The sequence below is a fragment of the Phalacrocorax aristotelis genome, chromosome 1 (assembly GCF_949628215.1).
Source record: "Phalacrocorax aristotelis chromosome 1, bGulAri2.1, whole genome shotgun sequence".
Lineage (NCBI taxonomy): Eukaryota > Metazoa > Chordata > Aves > Suliformes > Phalacrocoracidae > Phalacrocorax > Phalacrocorax aristotelis.
The window spans coordinates 93,479,591-93,500,179 of NC_134276.1; positions in this window are offsets into that span (position 1 = coordinate 93,479,591).

Sequence of the window (20,589 nt, forward strand, 5' to 3'; positions counted from 1 at the left end):
ATTATTAATATGCAAAAAATGTCAGTGCGTTTGGATTTAAGGTTTTTGCTTTGAGTCTACTGTATCAAAACCTTCAAAATTAAACCTAGCAGTGTGAAAATAAAATAATTTTCTCCTGTCCCAAACATATCTTGGAGGAATAAATTATTTTAATTTCAAATGTTTACAGGCTGCAGGCTCTTCAGCCACTATACGAAGTATTGGACGCTAACACGCACAGAGCAGTTACAAGTTGCCTTTGCTTAGGCTGCCAGAGAACAGGATGTTTGCACTGAAATTTATAGAAGATAATAACCTGTGATGGAAAAAAATGTGATACTGTTTCTTTTCGTTTTCTTGCTTTTCTCCTACTGCTTTTCAATAGGAATCAGGGCACTGTGTTTCTTAACTGATTCTGACACATTTTGGATAACATAATCTTGCAAATTCTGCATGTATTCCAGGCAAATTTTAACTTGTACAGAAGGAGGTCAAATATACTCTCTTGGAAGTAAGTATTTGAGATTATTTTCAAGAACTGCATTCTCATGTTCATGGCCTGTAACCGCAGATAAGTTACCTGAAGCAGAAAGAAGAGGCAGATTAGAATGAACAAACTATACTGAATTGATAGTACTGCTACTAGGGGATGAAGGTTTGGAATAAACTTCACAGCATAGTTTCTACACATAGATATAACCTATACCACTAGGATTAGCAGTAGCATCCCTGCTGTTATTGAATAAATAGCAGGTGGTTTTGGATTGGTTTGGTCTGGTTTTAAATAAGATATTACTTAGATTAAATAAGAAAAGCAAATCCCTTTCAGGGAGGACCATCTTTCATTTTGATATTTCTTCGAAAACTACATCAAAGAATCTCTGCATTTGTTTTAACAGCAAGCAATAATAGTCATCTAAGTAGTCCTGTCTATTCCACTTGTAGGTCACCAATTATGAAATAATTGTTTCCCTATTTCTATACAAGATACCACTAGGCAAGGGAACACACCAGTTACCTACTTATCTATTTTTGTTTTCCCTCTTGCTCACCACTTTGCAGACACACTATCATCCCTGCACAGCACTGCAGACTCAGCAGCGGCTTTAAACAGCCAGTCAAGCACTGAGAAGGTGGAATTCCATCTGGGCAGGCTGTTTCACATTGGCACCTCCTAAAAGATGCAATAACCAAGAAAAGAACAGCTGAAGTAGGTAAAGACATGTTTTATTTTCACTTAAGAAAACAGAGACATTCAAAATCAAGTCATTTATCCTCTCTGCCCCCTTATTCCCCACATGACATGGAGGTAAAATCCCCTTCCTTGATAGGACACCTCATGCATAGGCTATTGATGAAGATGCGCACAGAAATGGGGAAGGCTGCCCTCTGGTATTACTGTTAGGCTTTGCCAACACCTGACAACTTCCTAGCATAAATACATATTCTCTCTCATATAGTTGTCTCCCAGCAATGGAATTGACCATGTACCCAAAACTGGCATTTCCGCGTATGTGCACACAATAACTCCAAACGATATCACTACAATGTTACCCAGAAAAATAGACTATTATTGTATAAACACTCAGGTAACAGCTCCCTGAAACACAGCAAAACTAATTGTTGTGATGTGAGTGTGCATTAAACAGAAGATTGAAAAAGTACTTCAACCTTTTTATTCCGCAGGCAGACAAGAGAGCCCAAGGGAAGAGCAAAACTCCTTATTTCCTAGTCCAACGCACATTTGAAAAAAAAAGATTGGAAGGAAATAAATGGCAGAGGGAGAAAACAGGAGAGTAATGAAAAGTAACGTCTGAAGCAGACAGATAAGAAAAGGAACAGAGGAATGAGAAGGCAAGGAAACAAAGAATCAAGAATGAGGATGAGGGAAGGAAGGCAAGCAAAGAGGAGAAGCTGTCTCATGACAGCTTTGCTCTCATGGCATCACCTGGCTTAACTTCCTCTTACGAAGGCTGGCTTGAAAGAACAATCAAAACCTCCCCTGGAGTCACACCATGAGAAATGAGATGAGAGATGTTCTGTCTGTTCACTTGCACCCCCTCTCCCCGTTTCCATTAACAACTTTGCACAAGACTGATTAATGTGTATTGACAAATGTCCCTGTGGGATAGGGAAGCACAACCCTCCAGTCTCCAAAGTAACACGCAACAAGAATAAGCAGCTTGTTATAGGTCATATAGGACATCTGTGACAAAGCTGGAAATTGGCCCAGTCTCAGGAGTTTCAGTCTAATGCTCTTAACAAAAAGATCAATTGTTGGGGAAACATATCAGCTCAGGGATATCAGCCATGTCTGTTGAAACAATCATAACATTACCTAGTCCAGTGCACTGGAAAGACATATGTTTCTAGAAGGTTGTTTTGTTAATGTCTGCACATCCCTAATTCAAACAACCTTCTTCTGAAAATCTGTAACATCTAGAGTTAATATTTTCTAAGCTTACCATGCTCCTTCACAGGTGGTAAAGCCAATGGGGGAGAAACGGATTTGGCAAATGGTGTAACAACCTTGTCCAACATGAAACACTGGCCAGGAGCAGCAAGATTCTGGCTAAGCTTCTGCAGTGTGAGAGGTACAGCAATGAGTACCTGTCACAGCCTGTGTCCAGGGCTAAGGCTGGTTTCTGGTAACAGTCCCATAATTGCCGTTCCAGTAGACCTCCCTTATTCTTACATGTACATTTATTTAGCTTAATAGATCTGCGAAAATGTGCCTACATTCTACATTCTGAGCTCTTCCTCACTCTTGTAAGATTGAAGCAAAGCAATTGCTGATGGAGTGGTCTCTGTAGGACCGTCTTCAGGGTCTGGATGAAATCAAATATCAAAGGTTTGGAAAACCACTAAGGCTTTTCCGAATTCTTCAAAGCTAGAGAGAGCTTCACCCCCTCTTTATGCCATCATCGAGCTGTCTTTTATTCCCCCCAAAATGATCTCTTCTCTTCAAACAGCAATACCCCCTCCTCTGTTGTGTTGTCCTTTTGGGGAAAACATAGGCAGATTCTTGCTTTTCTCTGTAACTAGGTTTCATCCATAGGCAGGCCTGTAAGCACTGGATCTTTTACTGGTCCATTCACATTGCATCCTCTATACCTGGTCCTTTAGTGTACACTATACTTAGCCCCTTTCTGGGACAAAACCTCTACTCCACAGCAGACTGTGTGAAGTGTCAGACCTTCAGAGGGACTGACATCAAAATAGGTGTCTTCAGGGATTCTGAAATATTGCCTACACTTGCTATATAACCACTATGAATAAGTTGATTCATCTTACTCTGAATGAACTGTGTTGAATAATGGACAGTTTCATTCTGCAAAGGAAAAGTTAACTAAAAATATAAAAGATAGTTTTTGAGCATATTTCTCTAAACTACGTTTTCCCTCAGAACGATACCATAACTAAGAGCTGTTCAAGTTGTTTACCAGAGGAGGATAACGAAAGAAGGAAAGAACCATGACACTGCCGCATTTAGATTAAGGAAGAGATACATATAATGAGATTTGTTGTAGTGAGGGTAGACTTCATTACCAGAATGTAGAAGAACAGTCATGTGAATGTCGGCATTTCAACACCTGTTTCTGGAAAGGGGATACAACGGCCTTGTTTTTCATGAAATATGCTTCCCAAATTTTGATTAATCCCTACTCTTCATGTTACCAAATATTAATTCTCAGTCATATCACAAACTGTCCTAATGCTTTTCAGTTTTAAACTACTTGATGGCAGAACTCAGGCACAGCAGTTAGGCAGTGATAGCTTATGGGAGCAACTTTCAGAGCTCACAATGGGCAGACTGAAATTTTTTGTTTTGTTTCATTTTTAGAAAGCAGTGTTTCAGGGAGAAAAGCCTCAAGCCAAGTAAAGGTTGCAGGGAAACTAAATCGGATCAGTAGTCTGCCAGCCAGTGATTCTCACTGGCGCACTCAGCTCTGCAGAAACCTCTCCCTCTAATTCACAGCAAAATCTGATGACACAGGTTTAAAGACGAGCCAGTATTACAACCAGCCAACAGTTTGCTAGCAGACCTGTGCCTCTACCCGAACAGTGTCTAGCTATGACTTATCTCATTTGGGAGTAATACGATCTGTTATTTTAGTCTGCAGTTAAGAACAACAGCAACTAAAGAAATAGAAAGTAGGCAAGAAAACAGATTTAGGCTGAGATCACTGTAGCAACAAAAGCATATTTCCAAATACCCAGAGCCAAATAGCAGTTGGTACTTCAGGAGATAGGATTTTGTCCCAGTGAATGTTGGCATTGTGTCAAACCACAGAACAGTGCTGCAGTGGATGGGGAAAAAATACCTCTCCATGAGAACAGTAACCTTGTCTCATTCTGAATTTATGAATTCTTGCTCTTTGCCAAGGGGGAGGAACTCTTGCCACCCTAAAAATTCTTGCCACCTTAAAACCTAGCAGTGGTTTTACATAAATTCTTGGCTTGCTTTATTTCTCTCCATCAAACATAAAAGAAAAATCAAGTGCTTTAAACCAGGCCAGATTGGTTTCATTTTTTTACCCTAACATTAGTCAAAATAAATATCCCTCAGGAAATAGTTTTGGCATGTAACTGAACAGCTTAGCTAATTTTTTTCCTCCTAATATGGATGTAATTATGGACAATACAGTATGTTCTTATTGCAATCATTGTGATAAAACTGCATATGCACAGTAAGCTGCTCTGAGGCGGGTTTTCCTTTGTATCACAGCTGCAGTGGGTGTCTTCTTGCTTAAAATGAATGACCATTCAAATAATTTCTAGTACTGGCTTTTGACCCAGAAGCATTTAAGAAAACTGACAGCAACCAAAACTTCTGGCTGCTGGTATGTGAAAACTTTGAGAACAGAAAAAAATAAAAAGAAAGGAATTTCATGGTCCCTTCTCCCTTCCCCCAGCTACAAAGTGCTTTAACTGTGGATGTGGGCTCATGGAGCTGTGCGGTTACAGAAAATAACATAAATGTAGCTTACATGAACCACCCCTCAGTGCAAGCTGGAATTAGACTGATGGAAAGCTTTGGCTGTAGCCTTGTTTCCGCCTCTATCTTTTTAGTAATTGTTGGAATATGGGGCTTAAAATAGTTTTATTACATGGTTTTATTACATGAGTGATCTCCATGGATCTGGGTATGCTTCCTCCCACATGGTTATACTAACTGTGCCAAGCAAGATCCCTGGCTGATAGATCCATCATGGCAGATGAGAAGCTGATCTTGGAAGAGCTGCATCATTCTCTATGCCATTGGCAACCCTGCAAGGGAGCCAACACCAGTAGGAGATGAACAGTGTGTGATGGTATCTGACTCAATGCTTCTACCTTCTCATCTGTATCGTGTAGCAAGGCAGCTCACACTCTCATTGCTGAAACTTAATCACAACCAGTGAATGACCTTGCATCCAGAGTATTTTAAACTGGGCTCAGAAGAGGTGGTTGTTTGATTCCCAATGTTTTGGCTACTTGTCAAATGACAAGGCTTAGGAGGTATGAGGCAGGACCAGCTGTGGCTGCATTATGTCATGATTTGGCAAGGGGCCCCAGCTGACTGATAATGAATGATGAAAACAGCTGGACCTTTTCCACCTTCTCCTCTATGGTATGATTCCACTTTGCCCAGTGACTGGTGGCCTCCTGCTGGAGATGTCTTCACTGGCAGCAGGAATAAAGGACTCTCAAGACAGAAGCAGAAGTCTTCACCTCAGCTGTGTCGTTGGATATGTCAGAATGTTTTCTTGCAATAAGCATGCTCGTATGGAAGTCATGGCTTCCAAACCTGGTGGCAGTTCCTCTACTATAATTGCAAGTGGGCACAGAAGACAGAGTTTTCTCTACTTTTTTCCATTTCTGTCTTTACAGAAGGAAAGGAGTAGCAAGACACAAGGGTTCATCGTGTCCAAGGCCTTGATCTCTTGGGCACACTACTCCCCTCCAGAAACTAATGCAGTATCATTTTAAAAGTAGTTTTCTTACCCTCTGAGCTTGAACAGGCTGGTGTAAGACTCTAATCTAGTGACTGAAAAAATCTTTTAACAGTCTTAATTTGCAGATGCTAAAGATAAAGATGCTTATAAGGACAATACAAAATGATTCCTATGTTATGTATGATATATGCATATATGATATATGCAAAAATGAAGGTCCGTTCTATTTTCCCCTGTTCATAGAGGCTTGTTCAGTCCCGAGGCCCAGGGATTCTTATTTTTCATTAGTTGTACAGTGATGATCGCTTGAGGCTCCTGTTTTAGACTGATAAGCATTATGTGAACCTTTAACAAAAGGTTAAAGGCCCTGCAGTCCAAGACGTGAGCTGGTAAATCACCCCTGCCAGTGAAAGCAGCCAGGACTGTTAGGGCTGCAGGCCACGGACCGAGCCCTGGCCTCGGGTTCAGCTGACTGAACTGAAGTGAGAGACTGCTGGGTATGATGTGAAAAATTACTGGATGTGACAGATAATGATGACAGAACCTGACAGGAGTTACCGATAGCACCATGAGGAATAGCTGGGTTTCACGGGTGGTTCAGAAGGAGTGATGTGAGATGGCCAAACCTCCCTGAAAGGGAGTTTCAGGACCTTGGGCGAGACCAACAGTGCCTGGGTAACCACGTCAGTGGTAGGATGTAAAGCTGAGATTATCTGAGTCAGAAATGGGGTCAGGAATACTGATTGAGCTACGCATGTAGGAAAACTGGAACCAATAGTGAAAAAGTAATTAGGGGTGGGTTGTTTATCTGGAAGAGGATTGGGAAGGAGAAAGAGAGGGGCAAGGGTGATGAAGAGAGTGTCAAGAGATAGAAAATAGGGTAACAAGATATTTAAAAGGTGTCATTGTGGTTGTCCAAGGGTACCTGCCAGGCAGCCCTGCACTTCATCACTGTAAGTACAGAAGGGCAACAAACTTGTTGTTCTAACCACACCACAGGTGTCAAGCCTGCTTCCGTGGCCTGGGGGACCATGGGAGGTAGTGGATGCCTTCCCTTGCTGGCAAGGGGACAGGTGGAATGGATAGTGTGAACATTGTGTTACCACTGAGTCCATCCCCATTTCAGGCCTGAGAGCATCATAACAATGTCCTCAAGGGGATAGGGCAAATGTGAGGTGACTCTTGTACTCAAGATAGGCAGTCTGTCGGTAGATGGAGGCTTCAGTCCCTTCAGGAGATGGGAGCTGAACACAGTGGGTAAGTGAGAGACCTGAGGGCTAAACTGCTGGTTTATTAAATGAAAGAATGGCACCATCACAACCTTGGCCCTCTTACACGAGAAAGCAAAGGCTGTAACTATACCTTCTGCAGGCCAGATCTTGTTGGAGTCTTTCACACAAGCTCTGAGAATGAAACCTGAATTTAGTTCCCTCTAGGTTTTTATGATTTTTCTGATCCCATCTGGACTAAAGGTTAGTCCACATAGCACTATAGTTTGGATAAGGACTGCACTTTTGAACTCAATCTCCATATTGTCTCCAGTTACTGAGCTTTAGTTCACCTTGTAGAGAGGCCTCAGGGAAACACAGATTGGATTCTCTTCAGTTAACACCAAACTGGAATAAATTAATTGAGGGGAAGCTGGGAAGGTTTCATAGTTTCTTTTTACTGGCATTTAAACCCCTTTATCCATGAAAGATACACAAGTCTCTCTAGTCCCTTTTTGACTTTCAGCTATTTTTCTTGGGTGACCTCGCTAACTGCATAAAGAATGCCCATCTCCTAAGGTAGTGACTTCCTCTGTGCACCTCTTTCTTTCCTTCTCATCCCACTGCAATGGTTAAAAGAGCAATGGTGTGAACCTGTGAAGTTTCAAGGTACTTGAGATAATAACACTCAAAAGATTTTAGAGCACACTTGCAAGGAGATTACAGAGAATATAGGGGAGCATAAATGTAAAGCAGCAGAATCCTTCTCTTTTCTTATCAAAATAAATTGATTCTATGAATCAATGTAAAAAATGAGGTTTGTACAATGACAATCCTCTAAAAATGTTATATATGATCACTGAAGGCAGAGTTTCTTACAGTTTTGTCATATCATTTTCTTCCTCTTTATCACACAAAATAAATACATGAGCCTTCCTAATGGAAAACTTTCTCTAACATGATGTCAAGGGAATCTTTCTTCAGAAACATGCCACAATTCTGCAGTGTCTGTTACTGTAAAAATGTGAACAGAGACAACTTGTTAGTTTTAATTTTCTTCAGCTTCTATTTCAGACCTCATAAACACAGCTCTCTATTCAGTAGATTTGGCTTTCTCTTGAGTCCCCTTTTGAAACAAATGTGCAATAATGTATTTTATTTTACTTTATAATTTTTCTATCCATTTCCCTGGGTTAGACTAAGCCTCCCTGGATTAAATTAGAGCTTTTGTGGGGAAAACAGACTGACAGATTGCTGGGAGCTCCTCACACACAATTGCAGAAAGACACAAGCTTGCTTTGCCCATCCTTTGAGACGAACTGGAATTGTATGGGGTAGAACAGCACAAAGTTCAGGCTAATATAAATCCTGTCACCATCAAGGCTTTCAGTAAGGTGTTCTGCAGCTGTTCCACTCAGAAAAGGGTATGTCAGCCTGCAAAAGCTCATGTAAACATACCCTACATACAATCAGGCATGCTTTGACATCAGTCACAACTGTGAAGTTATTTCCAAAAAGAGAATAAAAATACAGATGTCCTGGTTTTGGCTGGGATTGAGTTAATTTTCTTTCTAGTAGCTGGTATAGTGCTGTGTTTTTGATTTAGGATGACAATAATATTAATAACACACTAACGTTTTAGCTGCTGCTGAGCAGTGCTTGCACAGAGTCAAGGCTTTTTCCTCCTTCTTATGCCACACCATCAGCGAGTAGGCTGGGAGTACACAAGAAGTTGGGAGGGGACACATCTGGGAAAGGTGACCACAACTGACCAAAGGGATATTCCATACCACGTGACATCAGGCTCAGCATATAAACTAGGGGAAGAGCGAGCTGGGGTCTGCTGCTCAGGGGTCACCTGCTCGGGAACGGGCTGGACATTGGTCAGTGGGTGGTGAGCAGTTGCATTGTGCATCACTTGGTTTGTAGTATATTCTTTTATAATTATTATTTTCTTTTTCTTTTCTGACCTATTAAATTGTCTTTATGTCAACCCAAGTTTTTAACCTTTTTTTTTTCTTTTTTTATTCTCTCCCCATCCCACTGTGGGGGCAGTGAGCAAACAACTGTGTGGTGTTTAGCTGCCTGCTGGGTTAAACCACAACAACAGATTACTTAAAACTACAATGATTTTGCAAAGGTAGGAAGTGACAAAAATTAAGCCATTTTTTGCCTTTTGCCTGAAGGTGATCTTGCGATGCCATGCAGGCTACTTTGCATAAAAGAAGGACATGCTGTTTCATTAAAGAAGCTGAAAATGCCATTGGCAGTCATTTAGCTTAGTATGTTCACTTCTAAGGCTCTGAGGCTGGCACCTAGCCAGGTGAGGTACACCCCAATCGTGCACAAGGACAGAACAGGTAAGCCACTGTCTTTGCGCACTCACAATGTTAGATCTTAAATTTTTTTAGTGGTTGCCTGACGCTGGCCTTTTCACTGGAGATGCTGTACATCACAGCGCAAGGCAAATAGGTTTTGATGCATCTGAGTCTTCCCAGAAAGCCCTCTTTTTCCAACTTCGAGTGCTACAACAGAATATTAGCCACTTCCTGGATTCTCAGGTACTGGAATTCCCAGAGATATAACAGAATCACAGAATCACAGAATGGCAAGGGTCGTAGGGGACCTCTGGAGATCATCTCGTCCAACCCCCTGCGTGAGCAGGCACACCCAGAGCAGGGGGCACAGGAACACGTCCAGGTGGGGTTTGAATGTCTCCAGGGAAGGAGACTCCACAGCCTCCCTGGGCAGCCTGTGCCACTGCTCTGTCACCCTCACAGGAAAGAAGTCTTTTCTCATATTGACATGGAACTTCCTGTGTTCCACCAGAACCACTGGCCCCACAAAGATAAACCCCAAAGCGTGTATACAGTAAGATCATAAAGTGGATCTTTTCCATGTTCAGTAAGTCCAGTATGCTGCCTGATACTGGGTTTACTGCTCGTGCACAGATTAACAGTGCAGCACTGGCTCAAGGGACCTTGAGTGCCAGACTCATTTTACATGCTTTGCAGCATGACGGGCCATATCTTTCTCAGTCAGAAACATAAAGCAGATATATGGGACCCCTGCAAAGAGCTTGCAAACAATGTATAAGACAAGCTATAGCAGATGGAGATGGACATATGGGGAACTACAAGATAGGGCGTTGTCTTTGCACACCAGCAGTTCTTACTGAGTGGGCCCTCATATAGACTGGTTGAGAAATGGTGACGATGAAATGAAGCCTTCTCCTAAAACATCATCAACTTGGAGTGTAATCCAAACTGGGATCTTCAGCTTGGAAAGCCAGAGCTCCACTGAAGAATACATCCGTTGTATGGACAAAGAAGACAAGCAGAATAGCTGGAGGAGCCTAATATGAAAGGAAACCTTTCACTGAACTTTTTAAACAACAAAAGAATTTACAAAGAAAGAAATAATGACTAAGCAGGAAGCATTAACTATGTACTATGAGCAAATCAAAACCAGATAAATATTTTTACACTGAAAAGTATTCAGTAGGTATCTTACCTTTAGTAGGTATCTTGCCCTTTACTGATTGCTGTGCACAGGGAACATGTACTTAGTTGGATCAAGTCTTGATTCCCGTGACTGGAATGAAGGTAGCAAGAACCTTTCCTCTTGGCAGGCCCAGCAGCTGAAAGCTATCAGAAAGTTTAGAAACACAAGGTTTTTTCTTGTGAAGTTATAGAGAAGAACATTGCAGAAAATGGACTGAGAGGCCGATATTTTTGTTTGTATTACATGTTTCTTAAACCACAGAGCAGCAGCATTTTTTTGTTGATGGTGTTTTTCTTTGCTTGAGTGGAAATGCTGCTTTCAGTAGAGCATTTTGCCTTAGAGTGGCAAAATATTTACTAATCCTTTGCGTTAGAAATGGAAAAAGGTGAAGCAAACTTATCAACAAATCTGGTAAACAGGGAAAAAACCCCACATGTGATTATAATCATTGTCTTCTGCCTGAGACATAAGTGATTCCTTGCCTCTGTCTCTCTTGCAGTCTTAGACTCTTTAAAAAATATCTGATTAATCATATTGGCACATTTTAAATCCATCTCTCTACAACAAGGATTGCAAAAGAATGGGAGTGATTTGTCATCTAACACATGATCTCATGTTCCCCAAGCACATCCCACAAGGCAGCCAGTTGTTCATCCTTAAAATGTAAGGGGAGTGAGCTCAGTAACCCACAAGGTGGGGGTCTCCTCTCAGCCTGTAGGTACAGCAGACAGGGGGTTCCTGACCCCCAACCACTGCATGCAGAAATAATAAGTGAACTCTGATATCCCAGACCAGGTCTATACACTCTGCAAATACAAGATAGGGATGGAAAAGTGGCTAGCCCCACGTAGTATCCAGCAAAATTATTCTGCTTTGGACACTGCAGTTATAAAAATTTTTAGGAAAGGCCAGACCCTCAGCTCAAGTATTTCAGCATGGTTGTTCTGAATTTACACAACCTTTTTAAAAAAATTCTGATGAAGATTCATTCTTTCAATCCTTCCTGGAACAAGGCTAAAAATGAGCCAAGTTGGAGGGGATGTGGGTGGGAGAAACTCATGTGCTGGGAATCGCAGCTGTAGCTTCAGTGGGCCTGCAAAGCTGCAGGACCTGGGAAGCACTTTCACTCAGCCAGAGGTGATAGAAAATCATCTAGATGTACTATGGCCTTGTCAAAGTTTCAAACAATTAGGTTTCTTCAAATAATTTTTATGCCTGGAGTACCTGTCCCTCTTTTGTCCTGATTCACAACTCCATTGCTATAGTTTTATGCTGATATACCCTTCTGAAAATCAATCAGCTAGACTGATGCTGGTATAAAACTGGAGTGATGCAGTGGTGAATCAGACCCATGGTTATAAAATAGTATCTGTAGGAAATTACATAACTGGATCAGGAATATTTTGAAGGAATTAATCACTAAAAAAATAAAACAGATGTGATTATGTGAAGACTTTGCTGCTAACAATACCATAAATGTACTGCCAATTACCTAATCACACATCGACCTGTTTTGCAAAAGAACTAGTTTAGCTATAAAGTTGAACAAAACCAAAAGACATGGAGAAGTACTACTTTGCCTCGTTTATATTGACAAAACATATAGTATTCTTTCACACTGAAAGACAATGCTCTGACCTTGCAACAAATTTAACAGGTAAGATCAACATTTTCCTTAGTTATGTAGGATACAAAATGCATCAGGAGGCGCCCTAGTGGTGAGTTGAGCTAGTTGTAATGAAATAAACACCCATTTTGTGTCTCTGGGATGGGACCTACTTTGTATGACTGAACTGAAAGCTGATGTCGTTCTTCATCTCACCTGTTCTGTCTTTCTGGCTCTCCCTCTGACTGGGCACTGATCACCAGCAGAATTAGATCTATGATGCTCTCAGCTCTCACAAGTATAAACTGGGGCAGGATTTAGTTCAAATCCTGTCATATAGCAGAGTGTTTGCTGTCTTATCCACACGTGAGAGGATATTCATCACATCGGTTGATATTGCTGAGCAGGAGTCTAATCTAGTACACTCTTATAAAAGTACTGGTGGTCAGCTCAAAGGTATTGTTATATATTCAAAATGAGATTAAAGAGAGGGTAAAATATATTCCTGGATTAAGCCAGGGCAACTACAATGACTACATCATAGAAAATTTGGCACAGCATATATCAAAGTGTCCAGCTTTGTTCCTCAGAGGGGCAGCCTGCCCCTCCACACATGATCACGTTAGGATGCTACAACATTCAAACATAAGAATGGTGGATATTTGCACCCTATGTGGCCAGTGCCTTCACATATTACAATTGGTATTTGCTTTGCAGTATTGAAAGGTCTCAGCTGTCTGTGTGGTTTCACGATTTGCTGTTCTTTCAGAATGAAAGCCCAAGTCTGAATCTCAGCATATCACTTGTGCTCTGGCTCTTCTTTACCTAAGGCTCATGGTCACTGTTCAGGCTAGCTTGCCTCCCAAACTGACAAGAAATGCGAAGTTTTACTTTCCTATTATCTTGACAATCGCTTTTCAGCTTCATTAGGTGCCTTTTTAGTTACAAATTCTGAAGCACCCTGAAAATTATTCTCTTATTAACTACTTGTGAGTGCCCATGGTCACTTTCTCAGGTGTCCATCTTAAGCTAAGTGATGAAGTGGAAGAGGCGGTTTTATTCTTTTTGCCATGAAGAGTGAATTCCCAGCTTTAGGTTTGGAAGTGAACATGGGACTCTTGTCTACCGCAATACTGCAATACCAGAACTAAGGGGACACTTGATAAAACTAGTAAAAGATTGGTTTAAACCACCACATTAAGTACTTTCTTTTTGCAGAGAAAAGAGGGATTTCCTGGAACATACTGCCACAGGCAGTTGCAGAGGCAGATATTTGTATCAGTAGGTTCAGAAAAAGATTAGATAAAGTCATGGACAGCAGGTCTACAAGAAGACATGAGAAAGATTAGGCAGTACTGCATTCTCAAACATCCCTAATGTAACAATTGTGGATGCTAGAAGGGAATGAGGGGGAAAAAAACCTCCTCTTGCTGTTTGTTGGAGACAGACTCCTGGGTTGGGTGGACTATTGGTCTGACTTGGCAGGACATTTTGACGTTTCTACAGTACATGAGTGCTTACACCAGTCTCATTCCCAATATGAACACACATGCCATTCCGACTGTTCTCCCTAGGAGATTTCAGAATAAAAGTATATATTAGCCTTGAGTACAGATGGTCTTAAGTTTGTCTCACCTTCCCCATTTTGTTAAACTTCAGCCCAAACATTCCACTATAAACTGGATTCTTTGCTTTTTATCCCATACGTATGATATCCAGGCTAATGTTCATACCTCTGGCTCAAAGGCAGTGAGTTTCCCCCCAACCTGACCTTTATACTGTGTATTCTCTTCCCATCTGTAGTCAATTTTTAAAAGGTTTCTGTTTCTTTTTTTTTTTTTTTTTTTATTTCATACTGTTTGTTTGTCCTGCCTGACGTTCATTCTGCACAAGAGCACTGATATACTCAGAGAGTACTTTGGAAATCAATATATAATGGTAATTGCAGAAACTGGCTAAGTTGTTTGTGAAACATCATCTGGGATCAGGCATTGAAAGATAGGGCTTTTGTCAACCATGGTCTCTTATTATTGATTGCCCTGAAATCAAAGTAAGTGTGCTGTAAGATGTACTAAGTTACAAAATAACTTCCAACTGGTGGAAGAGGGACAGTCCCTAAACATTTCACATGGAAATGCTGGCCAGGAGTTGAAGATGGTTTGGTGGGTGGCGTACAAGCACACAGAAGCCGGCCTTTCAAAAACAATTTTCTGACATTGCTAATGAATGCATCATTTCACTAGTTTTAAAACTGGCCTGATATGCTAAGAAATACTTGCTTACTTGCAATGCTTGCCTTTCATTCTTTAAGGCCCTAATGATTCCTTCCTTTGCCCTTTTCTTCTTCTGCTTTGAATAGACATGGGAGGAGTCCCTGCATATTAATCTTGTTAAGTGTGCTGGAGCTGGTGGTCTAAAATCTAAACTGCTTGATTTAGCTGCCAGAGGTAAGTTTCCTCTTTATTTAACCTCTCTCTGGAGACTGATGAACTGCTCTAAAACACAACAAAGTCATACCTTTGCGTAACGGTGAAAGTAAATTAAATATGACCTTTTACAGATCTAGTTCATGATGACTTGTAATTCCTAAATCCCAGGGGGGAAAAAAAGTCAGATGATTTCCCAGAGAAGGGTGGTTCAGTTTTTTGGCGGGTTTGGTTTTTTTTTTGACTCAATGAGTTGTTTTTATTGCCTCAGCCATTCAGTCTTTCTTCAGTGGTACATATGTCGCAAGTATGATGCCACTTGTTGGCTCTGGCTGTCGACCCAGGGTAACAGGCTGCAGAGGTTTTTAGCAACTTAAAACTCAAATCCTCAGTATGTTAAATCACCAACTCCTTTTGACACTCCGAAAAATCCCATTCAACACCTACTCACTTTTACAAATAATGATTAACTATTCACATACGTGGCCACTCCATATTGTCATGACTATATTTCAGGTCTACCTTGAAATAAAAGAACCAGGTCTGTTACACGATCAATCTGAGGGTGGCTCCTTCTTGAGAATAATTTATCCCATGGTGATGAAATGCGGACGTGTTCAGAAGTTTACCATGATGTCCCAGCCAAAACAATAACGGTACTGAAACATCTCCTTCTTTGTCTGGTTGTAGCAGCAGGGGACGTAATTAAAGTCTCTCTTTCATATATATGCATATATATATATATGAGAATGTGACTGCAAAATCGCAGAGCTGACAGAAAAAGTTTAGGCACAGGTGTAGTGTTGGAAGCCACTACATAGGGGTAACTTTGTAACTCCTACTACTGTTAGAAGTAGATTGTAAGATAGAAACGTCCCTTCAACTTTCTGTTTTGCTCTAAATGTTAACAACATGAATAATAGAAGACAATTTGTCCAGCTGCTTATTTTCCCTGATAACTATTAAGCTGTGATAATCTATACAAAAGCATTCTTCAGAATCTGAATTTCCTGTAGATAACTGAGAGTCATTTTATTGTAATACAACCTGTTGTGAACTATATCCCTTAGTTCAACTAGGAAAAAATTGTTCTGTAAGTGGGAATTTATATTTATTGTAGCAGTGCTGCGGGTGGGCTAGTTTATATACGCAGTGATACAACCAGCTCACCATTTCCCATCTTTTGTCAGTTTTCTCTCTCCTGGGTTGCAGGCAAAGGGGGCAGGTGAGTCTTTACTGTGTTGGCAGCTAATAGGCAGAGCCATTATGCGGCTCTCTCAGATCGTTAATAGGGAATATTACCTGAAATTGACCTTGTTTAGACATCAAGTGCCTTTGGCCTCACTTCAAGATACTTAACATGAACAATTATCTGATAATATGTGCTTTTAAAGGACTATATTGCTTAAGCAGTATCTCATCGCAAGAAGCCCTAGTGTGTGCCAGAATATTTTCAAAAGGCAGTATTAAGCATAACTTCATGTAATGTGGATCATATTCATCAGACTGATGAGAATTTAGGCCCAGGAATTTAGACCCACCAGTATATTGTCATCTACTATGGAAAGAGCCACTCAGTGTCTCTGTTTCATATTATTGCCCAAATTTCTTAGCACCTAAGCAGGTTTTAGCTTTTTGGAAGACATGCTGTGCTGAAATTTCAGGTTATGGAAAGGTTTGGATAAAACCAGAGAAGGAACTGCATAAGCACACAAAAGGTTGTTCCTTGTCTCAGGTACAATTTTATCTTTTTCTAGAGGCACAGGTGTCTGGGGTCAACTATATGCTGTCATGGGGCTCTGTTTTTTTAGACATGGGAATTACTAAGGGCGCTCCTTGAACAGATCATTTCAGGACTGATATTTAGATTTCTAAATAAAGTAGTTATTCTTGGAAAATCCCCATGACAAAATAGGGGATAATAATAATTTTTGTGTATTATAATTTCTTTTCACCAGTCAACTAAATAAAGCTGCATCAGGGCTGACAGTAACTAGGACACATTAGGCTGATAGAAGTTATTATTACTTTTTAAAACATATATATGCAAGCAATAGATTACATTATCTCTAGAATATGTAATGATCAGTGGTGGCAGGTAAGATGATGCTATGTATGGTGACTGTATATGCATTTAGACCATTGATGGAAAAGCAGGAATTTGAATATTCTTCAAAGCTAAAGCAAAGACAGCAGTGCAACCCCAGGCTTTTCCTGTTGAACGACTGTGCTCCCCACAGATCATAGTCACAGTTTAAATCAAAAGCCTGAAAGGTGTCATTCTAAGAGCCAAAATAAAAAGAACATCTCCTAGAATTTCAGATTACCAAATGGAGATTCCAGATATTTTTAGATATGCATATAATCATGCTTGAATTCCCCTACTCTAGGGAAATAAAAAGCATATGGTGCCTCTGCTCTTCCACCAGCGTGCTTCACCTGGGATAAGCTACAAGTCTTATCTGTCCCATCACTCTTTTCTGTCAGGCATCACCTTGGCCATCTGTAACTTTTTGGTGCTAGTCTTGAGCAATATGGTTTTATTTAACTGCACTTTTTCTGTAACAGAGTTTCCTTGGGCTTAGCAGTTTTTCTGTCTCTTGCCAGAACATGACTGGTATATGATAACATAACCCCAAGAACCTCTCTTCCTCCTTTTAAAAGGTCAGCATATCTCATTGTAGAAACATAATAATAATAACAATAATAATAATAATAATTATTAATAATAATAACAATTCATCTTTCTGGGCTACTACAGCTACAGTCCATAAAGCCTCCAATAAAGAACAAATTCCCTTTTTGCTAACCACACAGGTAGTAAGATGCAGTATTTGACTGCAGGATGGTCAGAATCGAAGTGAATAAAAGAAATACTGGGTAGAATAAAAGAAATGTCCATCATGCCTGACAGACAAGGAACTAAAGCCAGATGAACAGTTCAATCAGAAAGTCTGTGGCAAAACTGATAATTGAATGTGGACTTTCCAAATCCCAGGCCGGTGACTTAAACAAAATTGCTGCCTTCTTCCAAACTATTAATGCTTCATTTTGGTTTTATCTTGGGATTCCATATCTGAAAGGTGAAGCAGCTTTCACATACTGGTACTGAAAGTAAATTTACAATACAGCAAGATCAATTTCTTAATGCCATTGTTGCAGGTTTTTTTGTTTGCTTCATTGGATTTTTTCTTAAGAATTAAACAGTATGATTATGTCACTAATCAATTAAACAGTTATTAATTGCCCTTCCAGTGCCCTTCTACTCATGTGCTATGCTGAAGTACATGCAAAAGAGATATGTCACAATGCTACACACAGACCCAGCAAAGAGCCATAACTGTTATCTGTACCAGGCATTGAGAAGGGAATGAAAAAAGGTGGAAATTGTGACTTATTAACTCAACTGTGTTTACAACATCATGAGCACTGGTAGATGAAGAATTGCAATCATTACCTAGGAATGTAACAGCCCATGAAACCAAGTGCCAAGGTTAAACAGGCTGTCTAAACACCAGGGTTTTGTTATCTATTACATCAGATTTGCTCAAAGAATAGGAATATATTTTATGTGAATTATGTGTTCATCAAAAGGCAGTTGCTAGCAGAGCACAGGGTACATAGTTCCCAGTGCAACCCGTATGGATAAACAACTAGTCTGCCTTTTGGGGACAATTTAAATGTCTACTGAAACACACACACATGCACTGGGGAGACTAAATTATTCCAATTCATTTCACAAGTCCCACGAACAGCAATTTTATTTCATTAAGAGTGTGGACAGGCCCTAGAGATCTGGAATGAGCTTCAGTTATAGCTCAAGGTGTTCTTCAGAACTTGCACATAAAAAGGGACACAAAAAAAGAAGAAATGAAGCACAAGGAAGGATTAATATTAAAGAAAGCAACAATGCTATCAACAGCAACAATACCCGCATCAGACAGAATTTGTGCAGAGTGTCTGAAAATTGTGACGTGCCTATAATATCTATACTGAAGAAAAGATCAAGGGCCCATTGTGCAAGGTACAGCACAAACATTTAATAACCAGTTCCTCCCTGCAGCATTTTTGTCTTCATTTGTTTGGTTTTTCTCTCTCCAGCTATACCCTAATCTCCCAGGGCCAGACTGCCATCTGTCTGATGCTCTGTCCTTGATGGGACTGCTCAGGATAACATACTTTTAAATGCAAGTTAGTTTAGGAGAAGGAGGTGAACCCAGGTAACAGAGTAAAATGTAGCCTGCTGCGCAGTGAGTCAGAAAGGCTTACGTCCTTGGTTTAACAGAGAGCTCAGCACTACCTGGCTAGCGTGGTCCCTCTGCACAGGCCTGAATTTCACCTTGAGAGAAGAACTTGCATGGCAGGATAGACCACTGCTAGGGTATTGGGCTAGTCCATTTGTTTGTGTTTCTATCTGAAATGTCTGAGATTTATCAAAAACAGCACTCTGATTTCATTACTTCCAAATGAAAACATACATCTGAGCTTAAAAGAAGAAGACAAACTGATATTCAGCTGAACCCTGACTCTGTAAGGTTTGCAGGACTAGATGAGAGAGTTTATGAAATATGTATGTGGCTAGTCATTCTGTAGCATCTGTTTCCTGTGACTGCCACTGCATTTCAATATTTTTTTGGCTGCTTCCAGCAGAGAAAAAAAATAACCTGTGCCAATGCAAAAGTAATGTCATGGATAATTTTTTATTTCTGTGAGTGACATAATCTAAATAACACCTAAAAAGTATCTAGGGAAGCAGGAAGCCTCTTACTTTTTGGCATGGCAACAGAAGTTTAAAGATACTTTTAATATAGCAAAAATACTTGAAAAGAAACATATTATCAAGACAGATCTCAATTGTCTGATCCAGTGGGCTAACGCCAACGTCATCAGTTTAAAGATCAGACCAAATATACACATGAACAAAATACAGCTGCAGGTTAGGATAGTAGTGCTGCCTCTACTGAGTGAGCATACTTGTTTTAATATTTAAAAAATTAAGCCTGTTAAAATGAGGGGGTTTTTTACAGGAGAAACTGTGACTTGCTGAGAAGTCAGTGTAATGATTGCTGTTCTTGAAATTATGGAAGGAGAGTTTGATTTAACTTGTTGATTCAGAGTTAAAAACAAAACTGGGACAGTTTAAGTGAACGAGTCCAGACCAGGCCTCATGATTTTAAGGATTTCCCTCTCTGTAGAGACTGATAATTGTGAAATTCCTCACAGGCTATGCTTGACAGGAGAGTATCCTGAAGTTCCAAGCAAGTGTTGTTAAAGATCATCAGTTGACAGTATGGTATTCACATAAAATAACAGGGTTGGAAAGAAATAGTCAAGAATTTAAGCAAATAATATCATTACAACCAACCAGCTATTATCGTCAAGCACTTCAAAATAAATACAAATGAATCACCCTCTTGTGATTTCCCTTTCAAAACTGTAGGCAAATTGTTATGGTTATTGTTTTTGTTTCTGTAATTGATCTAGTTAAGATTGTACAGCGGAATGTATACATGGGTTTAAATCATCTACTAAGGAGGTCTGATTAACCCAATGGATTTGTTGAAACTATTTGGAAGGCTGGAGGCAGCAACTTTGCCAAGAGAGTGCCTTGATGCAGAGTTGCTTTGCCTCTTGCTCTTTTTGGAAAAGGCCAGAGCTGATACAACTGCCAAAAGCATACAATACCAAGCCAATGGAAAATAAGCTTATTGTTAATGGAGGAGGGGTCCTCTCCTTTAACCCTCCTGCAGCAATGTCCTGGTTGCCCTTTTGCCACCATGGTATCCGCTGAGGACAGCGACTCCTGCAGACACTGAGAGCAGGCTCTATCCCATGTATTTGCAACCTGGCTTTCTGCCACAATAATCAGGAGCCAAAACTGCCTTTGGGGATCAGAACCAAGGCCCTGTAATCCCATATTTTTCAAA